Here is a 12,786-nt window from a genome sequence, read left to right on the forward strand (position 1 = left end):
CCCCTTCTTCTGAGCTCCGTTGCTACCACCGCCTTGACCTTCGTAAAGACTTGAGGTGCCAAAGTAAGACCAAACGGAAGGACCGCAAACTGATAGTGCTGTGACCCTACCACAAACCGGAGATACTTCCTGTGCGACTTGAGGATCGGAATATGGAAGTACGCATCCTGCAAATTGACAGACACCATCCAATCTCCTTCGTTCAATGCCAAAAGAACCTGACAGGGTCAGCATCTTGAACTTTTCCTGCTTGAGGAACCAATTCAAAATCCTCAGGTCCAGGATTGGTCTCAACCGACCATCCTTTTTGGGAATCAGGAAGTACCTTGAATAGCAGCCCTCACCCCTCTCCTGCTCTGGAACCAACTCCACTGCGCCTTTCGACAAAAGGGACATTACCTCCTGTTGCAATAACAGAAGATGGTCGTCCGAACAGAAGGAGGGACGGGGAGGGAAGGGAGGAGGAATTTCCTTAAAGGGAAGAGCATACCCCTTCTCCACAATGCCGATGACCCAGGAGTCTGATGTTATGGACTCCCACATGCGAAGAAAGTGGGCAAGTCTCCCCCCTACCGGAGATGTGTGAGCAGGGAGTGGTGGAGGACTAAGGCTGCTTTCCTTGCTGCACCCGGAGGAAGAGGAAGAGGCAGAGTGCTGCTGAGTGGCACCTCTAGTGCATACTCTACCCCTGCCCCTGAAGGATCTGTAAGGAAGAGTTCCTGCAGATTGCTGTCCTGCCGCATGGAGCCTGCCACGAAAGGAAGCGCCACGACCAAAACCTCTAAACTTCCTAGAAGATATAAAAGTAGAGGAAGTTGCTGCTTGAAGTCTCAATGAATTCGCCGTGGCCCTACTCTCTTTAAAACGTACTAGAGCAGAATCGGCTTTTGCCCCAAAAGGTTTGTCCCCATCAAATGGCAGGTCCAGGAGAGTAGTCTGTACATCCGGGGAGAATCCTGACGAACGCAGCCAGGCCTGCCATCTTGTTGCTATGGATGTGCCCATAGCTCTTGCCACTGAATCCGAGGTGTCCAGCCCAGATTGAATTACCTGCGTCGCCGCCTGAGCGTCCGACAACAGGTTCAATACCTCCTGTGGCAAACCAGGGTGGCCCTTAGCCTCATCCATAAGGGCATGAATATAACACCCTAAAATGCAAGTCGCATTGGTAGACTTTAATGCCATGCTACAAGAAGAAAAGGTCTTTTTTGCTGCCTGGTCCATCTTCTTAGACTCCCTGTACGCAGGGGTCCCGGAGAATGAACCAGTAGCAGAACGGGAGGAGCACGACGCCTGGACAACCAAACTCTCCGGAGTCGGATGCTTGGTGAGAAAGTCTGGATCACCTGGGGCCACACGATAGCGTCTCGCTACCGCCCTCTTGATGGCTGCCGAAGTCACTGGCTTTTTCCAGATGTCTTTAATGGGGTCCAAAAGAGCCTCATTGAAAGGCAAAAGAGGCTCTGCCACTGCCGACACTGGATGCAGCACTTCGGTCAGGAGGTTTGTCTTCACCTCCGCAGCAGGAAGTGGAAGGTCCAAAAAGTCGGCTGCCTTCCTCACCACAGCATGAAATGAAGCAGCCTCCTCCGTATACTCCCCTAGGGAGCCAGATCCCATTCCGGGGAAGTGTCCAGGCCACTTGCTGTATCTAAGCCATGCAGATCCCCCGAAGGCTCCACGATCTCACCTTCCTCTAAATGCTGCCTACTATACTCCTCTTCTTCCAGGAGCCGTAAAGCCAACCTCCTGGATCGGACCCTGGATTCGAGCCCCGGTGTCGATAAGGCGTCGGCTGACGCCGAAGATCTTCGACGGCGCCGCTCCTCAGAGCCATCCAACGCAGGACCCTCCGGCACCACAGGCAACTTCACTGTCGACTGGATCCGTGGCAAATCCATCGCCGCCGGAACAGCGGACGTCGTTGGTGTCACAGGTTTTCTGGGCGACGCCAAGGGCATCGGCGCCGAAGCAGTTCCGGAAGGAAGAAAGGGCATAAAGGGTGTCGGCTTGTAAGGAGCCGGAGCACCCAAGTTAAAGGCCAAAGGACCTGTCGGACCTGCATGCCCTCCCCAGGCAACATGGTGGCAAAAATATTAAACATTGCATTAAAAAATGCAGCGGATCCGTGCCCGGCTCCGGGAAAGCCGGATAAGTTTGAGGAACCAGTGAAGCCGGAGAAGCCGATGATGGTCCAGGCATGTCCAGCTCCAGAGAAGCCCAAAGCTCCTGATGTGGCTCGACCTCAAATACCGACAGTGGAGACGTCGGAGAAGCCGGAGTCGTTGGAGGTGGTGGTGTGACAGTCGGGCTAATCTCTCACGTCGGCCGGCGCCGAGCTGACAGAGATCTTGAACGGGATCGGTCCCTGCTCGATCGGCACCATGATTCATGACGACGCCGAGAGTCCCCATGGCGCCGATGAGTCTTCGAAGATCGCGAAGAAGACTCTCTCCGATGATGCCTCTCCTTCCTCTTCTTCAAACGGGCAAGAAACAATTTTGCCTCTCGTTCCTTAAGGGCCTTAGGATTCATGCGTTGGCATGAGCCGCATGACTCGACCTCATGGTCGTAACTAAGGCACCATAAATAATTTTCATGGGGGTCCGTGACCGACATTCGACCCCCACACTGGTTACAGGGTTTAAAACCCGACTTCCTCGGTTGAGACATAGTTACACCGGAGTGAAACTGTAGCTTTCTGGTAGCCTCGAAGAAAAAACGTTACTTGAAGGCACGGAAAAAAGGGAACTGACGTCTGCACGTCAACGAGGGCTTCTTATTGTTTGGATGACGTCATACGGTGTCGCGTGGAGTCAGAGCTAGAAGAAAAAATTCCGTTGAAGCTGGCGCATGGGGGAAAATTCTTGAAGTGAGGAATCCACAGGTAGTTGTATCCATCAGAAATCATTGATACTATTATACAGAAGTTCACCATTCAAATATGACCCCCATATTTCTTGAACATAACGTGCTGACAAGCTGATTTTTTTACGTGTTCTGTTTTTGCACAATGGTTTGCAGTGGTAATGTGATTATTAAGCTTTGTTTGGGTATTCAAGCAACATTACTCTGTCTTTGGTTATTCATTGCTTAATAGTAGTGATCCCATGCACAGGCCGTGTCAAAGAGGCGGGTAAGTCTCAGATTAAAGTTCAAGCAATGACCTTGCATTTCCGGGTCACTGCGATTAAAACACTCAAGCAGTTACAAGACTTTGGGAGAAACATGGTTTAGCGAATGCTGAGTTTTAGTGAGTGTTTGGTTGGTCATGTTGACATATAGGTATGTGAAAGTTTCAAGCTTTGCAAGCAGATTAGATGAGTCAGAATGTGATTCTCTGCATTTCAGTGGTCTGTGGGCAATGTGATGTTTTGGTCAGGTGCATGTTAGGAGAAATATATAGTTGGTCGAGGATTCATTTGTAGGGACCTCGGCATGTCGTTTGGGGGCACAAGATGACTTTCTGTGTAATGCACGGATTGCTTGAGACTTATGCATGTATTGAGGTTCAATGCAGTGTTCAATTATCGGCATGAAATCGTGGTTCAATGTGTGAATGGTGACTAAACTCACATTATCATATTTGTACAAGCGAATTTTGATACAAGGCTCATTATTCCTCACAGTCACAAAGAAGATCATGTTGACTGGTTATGTTTTGTTTTCCTATGGTGAACATGAAATATTTATTTGATGGATAATTTTAAAATTATGTTTTTTACAGTGTATGCCTGATGAAGGGTATGTGATGGGAAATGCACTGGTTTTCTAAGTCGATTATCGCAATATTTTTGCCTTTGCATGACAATGGCATTGAATGATGCTATACATAGTTGCATATCAACTCACAGTTAATAATGAACTTTTTATTAAAAAGAATGTCTTGAATGAAACATGAGTAAAAGGATCCTTATTTAAGAAAAGAGTGTTGAAATCACGAAAGAGTGTCTAAGCCTGCTGGCAAATGTCAATTCCATTGCACCTTGGGATGAAGATTGGTGCTATCAGCAAGTTGAAGTAACTTTTAGAAAGTTGTAATTTTCCTTCCCTAAACTTTCGGAGGCCTTCTACGAGTTTCCAGCTGCCTGGGCCTATTAATTTCACCATCAACAAGAATACGTATTGGACCCAGACACTGAACAATAAGACCTGGGTGTAGGGAGAGTGGGCCATCCTGGTAGGATCGGAGGGGGCAAAGCTGCTTCCTGGCCCAATTACGTTTCAAAGGTCTGCCTTTAGCACACTCACAAAGGAACTTACCACCACCCTTTTGGCACTCTAGACCTCTTGGAGCCTGGGAAAGGGAAGAAAGGAATTTTCCAGAACCAGGTGTGGGGGTGGACCAGCGGTTTCCCCCACTTCAAAGGTGGCACCAGGTATAAATAGTGGACCTTCTGAGCCCTTCATCAGTACAATCCTGGCCATGCAGACATTACAGAAGAAAGATTACCTTGTTCCTCAGAGAACTGCCCTGCTGCCTGAGGCCTGCCTTGTTGCTGAGAGCACTGCCCTGCTGCTTGAAGCCTGCTGTGTTCTTCAGAGTACAGTCCTGATGCTTGAGGCCTGTCTTGTTTTTCTCTGAGAAGGAATACTGGACCTGCTCCCTTCATCCTAGGCTAACCTGAGTGACTCCAAGGGTCATTTGGTTGACCTCCTGTTCTGAGCTACAGGGACACAACAAGCTTCTGAGGCCTCCCTGCCATGGCGCAGCTGATATGCTGCAACTGGCCCTGCCTGGACTTACAACTGGACCATCCTGAGTCATGGTGAGCCCTGCTGGGCTGCGTTCCTGGTCCCCAAGGTGCCTCCCAAGGTCCTGGACCCTTACCCAGCATTAGTTGAAAAACTCCTGTGATATTCTGAAGTTTTGAACTCTGCACGCCAGACTTGAAAAGATTATTCTTTCAGCAGGACTAACATGGTCCCTGTATCCAGCTCACACTCCATCATGGTCAGTCCTGCTCTGGTCTGACCAGATACCCACAGTTAGTTCTTTCTGATTCTTGGTGCTATTTTTACTTAAACCTTTAAACTTGAATATCTCCAGTGCTACTAATTGAATTTTTGTTGGTCTAGACTCTATTTATTAAAATGTGCACCGTGGTGCAAGGATGTCTGTGTTGTAGGCTGGATTGTTTTGTGCATGAATGGGCACCTTCCTGCCCAAAAAGATACCTGGGAGGCTTTTCCCTCTTTCTATGTATGATGCAGAATGCATCACACATAGAAGGGGATAAAAACGAGGAGAAATAAAGATATTTCTCCTCGTTGTGCCTCCCTTGGGGAGGTGTAAGGTTTTGGCGCATCCTCAGGTTTACATAACTTTGTAACTCTGGGGATGCATCCAACAAAATCCATGGGTGTTGCATGGGAACACCCACCGCAACGCCTCCTTAATGCCGAGTAAGGCAACGCAGCGATTTGAGCTGCCTTGCCATACTCCATATCTATGAGGCCATTCAAAGCCACACAAAGTGGGTTTGCGTGGCCTCATTGGATTGATTAAAAGGTTCATGTCGCTGTTGCATCATTAAAAGTGAAGCAACGGCATCGCAAGTGGCTCATAAATACGTCCTTCAATGTCAGGGTTTTGGTGGTGTGCACATACAGCCACAGGAGGGAAGATTTTAGGGTGAGTAGAAAAGGACGGTCTAGCAGCTTTTACCACCATTCTAGTCTAGAAGAGAGGAAGGAAAGAGCATCCGTTCTTGTTCACTGGCTCCTTTGCAATCAGAATCCCTCCAGTTATAGCCCATTGACTTGCAGAAGGTTCTGGGCAACTGCACCTGTGTACACGTCAACCACACTTGTCCACTGGGCTTGTATACTGGGTGACCTAATCAATTGCTGTCCTCCCTTCCCCCCCTGCAGAGCATTTGGCTCGGTTTTTGAGAATTTCAACTAACTGTTGCTTCTTTGGATCCCTCCTTTCCTACCCAACCATTTCTTCCCACCAGCTTCTATATAAACGATTTTGTTATGAAATCGAAGCAACGAAAATTACCTATAAATATATACATCCATAAATACATAACAGACTCACATTTCAAAGCCGTGTCTGATCCGATTGGCAATCTGAGCACTGTGCTGTCTTCCACCCAAGTCCCCCACAGAGAAACCTTGCTCTTACCTTTGGCCTCTGGATTTGTCCAGCTCTTCAGTTGCATTTTCCAGCCACTGCAGCAAGATCTGTCTGAGAAAACTCCAGCTCACATTTAGGCTCAGTCTGTAAAATGTTTTTATAGTAGTTAACACTTGGTGAATCACTTTAAGCTCCACAAAGTGAATTTCACTAACTGGACCATGGGGACAAGCTCCCCAAGCAAAGGAAACATGCAAATACATAGGCCCATATTTATACTCCTTTTGTGCACAATTTGTGTCATTTTTTTACGCAAATTCAGCGCAAACCTAACTCCATATTTATATTTTGACGTTAGACATGTTTAACGTAAAAATATAGCCGTTTGCACCATTTTTGGGATGAGTGAACCTACCTTCTGTCAATGAGATGCAACGTAAGCGTTACCATTTAAAAAATGGTGCTATCCCCATAGCCCCATATTTATCCCACCATGCTAAAATGGCACACGGGCGGGGGGAGAGGCTAAATAATGGTGCTTAGCTTGTTAGCACCATTATTTAACCCCTGGGTCAGACCAGGCATTAGGGGATGAGTGGACCCAGTTCCATGGTTAAACACCATGAAATGGGTCAACAGGTTCCCTCCTCAAGCCCCAGGGACACCCCTAAACCCACCAGAGGGACACCGGAGGATGGGAGACCACATCCCAGGTAAGTCCAGGTAAGTATTTTTAAACTATTTTTTGTTTGCCATTGGGGGCCCTACCTTGGGCCCCCCTGATTGGCACAGGGTGCAATGGCCATGCCCAAGGAAACTTATCCCTTGTGCTGGCCATTGGGGTGTGGGCATGACTCCTGTTTTTCCTGAGACAGGGGTCATGTTTTTGGTGGTTGTGCGCCATGAAAAGGCGCTAGTCTAATTAGAGGCATCTTTTGCTTCTAACCAGGATAGCGTCATTATCTGACGCACAACCCTCTCCTTCCCTACCTAGCTAGCGTCTTTTTTTAAGATGCTAGCCCAAGTTTAGCACTGGCTTGCACCATACTATTAATAAGGAGCCCGGCTGGCGTTGTTAAATGACGCAAGCCAGCGCTATACTTTTCGATGCAAAACTGCATTCTCGCATTTTTGCACAATAAAAGTATAAACTCGGGCCATACTGTTTACAAACGATTTCTAGTATCAATCACATTACTACATTTTCTAAACCGACTACATTTGAATCTTTAGCACACATGCTTAATTTGTGCTTGTTGTTTCCAGTGCGGAGCACCGGCACTTATTTTTGAGGGCCAGCACTTATTTTTCTGCCTCAAGCATTTACTGCGAGAAAAAGACACATATGGGAAAGAAGGAGGAAGAGAAAAACGAAAAAGCGTCACAAGAAAGCAGAAAGATGATAGAGTGAGCTGAAGGGGCAGGGAGTGGCTGTAAATCTAATGAAGAGGCCAGAGATGGCTTCAGGATTACACTGCCTCAGTATTCCATGCTCGCACATTTAATTGCAGCAGCCACATGTTTAAGAGGAGGGCTTTGGGCACCGGCACTTTTTTATTTACAAATTAAGCACTAAGTACACACTGTATGTATATGTTTCCATTTATTATGGGAAAGAATCAAACGGCTAATCCCGGCCTTTTTGGGAGGTACCTACTACAAGGTGAAGGCGGCCCTAGGTATGCCTTAAATGGGAAAAACGTGCAACCGTCGTATGCTCTAGTCAAATTCTTATATGTGGCCACCAAGTTGTCAGCTGATAACAAATGTGCTATTCATACAATCATTTTAAAATAAGTCTATTTTTAATCTGGGCTCCATCTTTTTCAGAAAAGGTATTTTACACCGCAAGGTTTAGATATACACGTTGTACCCAAGGGCTAATTGTAAGATCTTACTATTTTAATGAAGAGCCACCACAAAAAATGGGAGGTCCTACATTGACACTTATGAATGATTTATCTGCTTCAGGCCTTTTAATATTTGAATTGCTTTGCTGCGACCTGTATTTATATGTCTTGTGTCCTGTGTTACTGCATCCTTTAGGTTTTAATTAACGAAATAAAGGATTGTTTTAAGTCGTCACTAGACTAAAACTGCCACTAAGAATGCAAGCAGCAGCCTGGACAAGTGACAGAAATGTAAACTGCTTTGGCTGAATAAGCTGGTGAGCAAATGTCACATCAGGCTTCAGGCTTTCTTTCCAGGGCTGTGAGGTGCAAGCCCTCACTCACTACAAGTTGGTCGGAACAGGGTTGGGGTATTTATCACATGTGGTGAATACCATTCCTGCAGGGGCAGGAATGTATCTCCTATTCTAAATGATCAGCATGAACGTGAGGCATAACATGTGGGATTGGTCTTTAACACACCACACTCTGCATGTTTTACCTTATCCAGGTTTCTTTTCCTAATAAATTCCAGCAGCTTTGACGTGGTTGGAGCCATTCAGGTCTGATGACACAACTTATCCTGACCAGGAAAACATGCGCACATCACACAACAGGGTTTCGAAACTGCCTAATTCCGGTAGTTGATTGGATGAATAAAATCAGATTGAAGTGTAACTCTGAGAAGATCGAAATCCTGGTGTATGCCCCAGTTTAATTTGATTGATCTAAGAACTGGTGGCCACAAGAGCAGCTGCTGGGTCACCCTTCCCAGGCTATCTTCCATGGCAAAAAATCTCGGGGCGATATTTGATAGCGAGATGTCCTTTCGCCCTCAGATTATTTTGGTGGAAGGCATGTGCTTTGCCCATCTATAGGCCCCGGGGACGCACTGGGCCTGCTTCTGAAGGAGACCAGGAGAAGCATGGCCCATGCCTTAATGACCTCGAGGCCTGACTGTGCTAATGGTCTCTTCGTTGGGCTCCCTCATTATCTGACGGGCTACATATGTGCAGAGCTGCTTGCCTAATCTTGAACATACCATCCAGAATGTCAGTATGGGCTAACCTGAATCAGTTTCATTGGTTGCCATGAAAAACACACACACACCCAGAGATATTCTTTCAGACTTTGGTGTTCGCCCATACAGGTTTTTTTCAATAACACGGGGACAAACTATTTGAGCGAAAGGTTCATTCAATACTGTCCTACCAAAGTACCGGGGTCTGCAGGAGACCCTTTCCTGAAACCCCCAATCAGATTAGCTAAAACAGGGGCCACCAAGAGCATCTTGCATTAGCTTTAGTCTCGCAGGCCAAGGCTTGTTTTTAGAAAGACGCTGAAAACCTGGTTATTGTGTTGATTAATTAGGCTTTTCGTATTTTAACTCCAGGATCCCCTTGGGCCGGGTCACACATGGTAAGTTATTATTATACCAATTGCGCAAATAGGACAAAAATACATGTGAGGGAATGCAGTCCGAAATGTCAGAAATCCAAACCTTAAATCCTGGAGCTCTACTTGTATTGAGAAAAGAGAAACTGCAAAGGCCAGGATGTAACTCACAAAGAGTAAAGCTGCGGGTGTCCGTGTGTCCTGGCTCTTGCACTGCCTGTGTTTACAAGCCGCACGGGCTGCCTTTGTGGGAAGCTGAGCTCACATGATGGGTGCCCGTGTCCTTCTGTCCGACGCGGGGTGGGACAGGCACAGTGGCGGGGCGCAAAATGATGCCGCCCATAGAATGTGATGAGCAGCACTAGTCTCCCGTGAAGGTGGGGTGCTAGAGACACCCCCCACCTCAACCGCGCAGCAGGGGGCTGTGTTACGACCCAGACTCGCTTCGAGGAAAGGCTCAGAGAGCGGTTGCAAATCCGATGACTTTTTCAACCTTCATTTCTTTATAACGGACCACGACCAGTCCCCATTGTATGAACAGGAAGTGGCTGAATATATATATTTTTTTTAATTTCGTAAATATAAGTACCGCTTTCAAACACTTTGAATTATAGAAGCTGGGGCACTGGCATAATATAACCTGTACTTTTAAGTGCACATTCATCCATAGACATCTTAACACCTAATAACAGATGTTTATTTTTACCCATCTGAACGGGGCCCATGCTTTTGAACTCGCGAGGATGAAAGCCTGCGTGGACCCCTCTAGGATTGAGACCCGTGACCTTGGGAGCCCTTAGTTCACTGAGCCACCTCATCCTGGTGATAAAAAGCGCTTTGCCCAGGATCAGACAGTGACAGGTAGCCATCATTTCACTGCGGCTGCATGCTGGTGTCACACCCGCCACACGGGTCTCTCTCTAACCTCCCAGAATGGGGCGCCCCTGCACCCCTCCCATGATAATGGCTCAGTACAGAGAAGCGTACGAGATGCTTTTAGAAATGTCTCCGGTCCCGTGGCTGAGGGTGCTCAGTCCTCCAGCCTCCGGTCCCAGCGACAGTCTCTCCCCCCGGAGCTGTCAGTAGCTCTCACGGCTCCCCCGGGCAGGATCAGAGCATTCTTCCTCCATGGGGGGCGGGGGCCGACGCGCTCACACGGCCTGCTGGAATGAGGAAGAGGAGCGGGGCAGGCACCCAGCGGGCCTCCAGCAACAGGGTACCCAAGAGACTGCCCCACCCCCGGGCAGGCAGGGAGAGTGAAACGTGCGAAGGACTTCGGAACATATACATTTCTTGGGTGGGTTTAAGTCCACGAAATCAGGCCTTCTCTCTTGTGCTCTGGGAACTGCAGGTTTGTGTCTCTGAGCGTACACGTAGGACTACAGGTCCCAGAATTCGTTTGCAGGGCTTCACGTAAGGTGCTACTCGCCAGTAGTCCCTTACACAGGACTACAAGTCCCACAGTACATTCAGCTGGATGAGCTGTGACACCCTGAAAGGGGCTACGAGGACCCTCTGTCGTGTATGCCTCCATTTGCAATAGCACTGCTCCTCCGTGCAATCTACCGCTCCGTCTGCAAGAAGGAATTAAATCTAACATAACTCTCATATCCCTTCATATTCAGATTTTCCACATGTCATTACTTTTGCAACGAAAAACGGAATAAAAAATCTCGAAGTTGGGCTAAAAACCCAGGGCCTGGTGTGATCTGGGAAATCAGGATAGGATCTTTGTGGCGCTTTCCACGCTCTGCTGCCCTTTTTATTCCGTTTACCTACGGTTTGCAGTAAGGCGAGCACAGACCGACAGACGAACTCACTCGCACGAAGAAACGTTCAGATACGAGGCAGACACACAAAGTCACATGTGATCAGTCGCGGGGAGAAACATTCAGATACAGGGAGCGAGAAACGCACACAGACACGAATGCAAACAAACACATTGAAAAAAAGAGCGCAAAAGGAACTTCACACACATAGACAAACACACACCCAAACAGATTCAGGGAGAGAAACGAACGTACACAAGCAAACAAGCACATATTCCGGCAGGAGAGAGAGCATAGGAGTCACACGTGTAAACAAACACACACACACTCAGATAGAGAAACTCGTTTACCCCCCCCCCCCCCCCACCACACACACAAACATTCAGACGCAGAAAAAGAGAACACAGGTAGAGACGTACACCAACTCGTTTATCCACACACATCTGACAGGGTAGAAACGCACACAGCCACACGCTTAAAACACACAGTGCACAGTGAGGGGGCGCTGCACTCGGGGGTCATCGGATTCTCCCCGGGAAGGGGTCCTAGGTCCGGGCTGAGGACCAGGGCACCTGGGAGGAGGCCGCAGGGTGTGCCTGTCCATGAGAAGGCGAATCTCTTCCCTCGCCGCCTCCTCTCACTCCTCCAAATTAATCACAATATTGATTTAAAGTTAGGTAAACACTGCGCACACCTTCCAGAGAGAGTCTGGCAGCCCTGGGCTGAGACACGAGGAAGTGAGACTGGGGTGGGCCTGCCCGGCTCCAGAGCCTACCCCACCCAGACTGCGAGATAGCTCAGGGGGAGGTGCACCTGCTGCCGAGACCTGACGCCTCTTCCACTGGGAATAGTCATAATAGCTTACGTATATAGCGCTTCGTGATGCACTTCTGACGTTTTTATGAGCTGTTTAAATACTAAACGTATACTTTATAATGGTGGTTAATCTATCGGCCTTGGAAAGATGGGAGGTTGAGTCTGTCTTGATTCGTTCTCGGACCTCAAAATGTGATTCCCGCTTTATTCACACTCTTCTGCTGAGTTTGCCTTGCATGTGTCGAGAAGAGGAATGCCAAGGCAGCTTGGTTGTGACAGATCGAAACGAGAAAAGGCTAAATAAAAGCTTAATGTTTATGTCGTCCGGTTTTTCACGATCAAACGTGTGCAGCTCGCAAAATGAATGGTTCCGGGCGCTTTAATAACCATGTATATCCCCATCTTTATGGCACGCCATTGTCTGCCGCTGAAGGATAGAAGGCTGGGCCAGCCCTGTCGAGGTCTGAAGCAGTATGTAGGCCGTACTTTATGCGCTGGAGGTGGGTGTGCCCCCCCACCCCACCCTCCTAACCATGTAGGATTTTCGAAGGTGACGTATGTTGTCACGTTTGCTGTGCGTCCAAACACAGAGGTCCAATATCGGGCTGTGTCTTCGGACACATTGCTGCTTATTTTAACATGAGACAGTTGTTTTCTGTCTCCGATTCTAAATTGAGAGAATTTTGTCAAGTGACATTATTTTGTCAAGTCAGCTATGTGACAGTCTTACTGGTCGTGTGAAAGGAAAGATTGTAGGGTGTCATTTTTTCCCTCCCATATAACATTTAAATACCTATAAAACGAAGTGTTCACATATTTCAAAATATATCAG

The sequence above is a fragment of the Pleurodeles waltl genome, chromosome 5 (assembly GCF_031143425.1).
Source record: "Pleurodeles waltl isolate 20211129_DDA chromosome 5, aPleWal1.hap1.20221129, whole genome shotgun sequence".
Taxonomy (NCBI): domain Eukaryota; kingdom Metazoa; phylum Chordata; class Amphibia; order Caudata; family Salamandridae; genus Pleurodeles; species Pleurodeles waltl.